This window comes from Seriola lalandi, unplaced genomic scaffold (assembly GCF_002814215.2).
Source record: "Seriola lalandi dorsalis isolate HSWRI2012SDOR001 ecotype SW California unplaced genomic scaffold, Sedor1 jcf7180002054824, whole genome shotgun sequence".
Taxonomy (NCBI): domain Eukaryota; kingdom Metazoa; phylum Chordata; class Actinopteri; order Carangiformes; family Carangidae; genus Seriola; species Seriola lalandi.
In genome coordinates, this window is record NW_019525377.1 from 10922 (window position 1) to 11186 (window position 265).

Sequence of the window (265 nt, forward strand, 5' to 3'; positions counted from 1 at the left end):
AGAGCTGATGCAACCTCCAAAACCCCTCTCCCTGCCTGTGAAGCTGAACGCATCTCACAATCACCTGAGCAGGTGTCCAACAAAGCATCTTAGGATGATAATACCAAAGAACATGTGGCGCAGATCAAATCCTGGCACAGCTGTTTAATCTGTCTTTATGCCGCCTTAAAACCTCTGCCATCACCACAGTACTACAATAATACAGTCCTGGATGCTTTCCAATCAGACACTCTGCATGCTAAAGACTAAAAAGACCCCCTCTCTA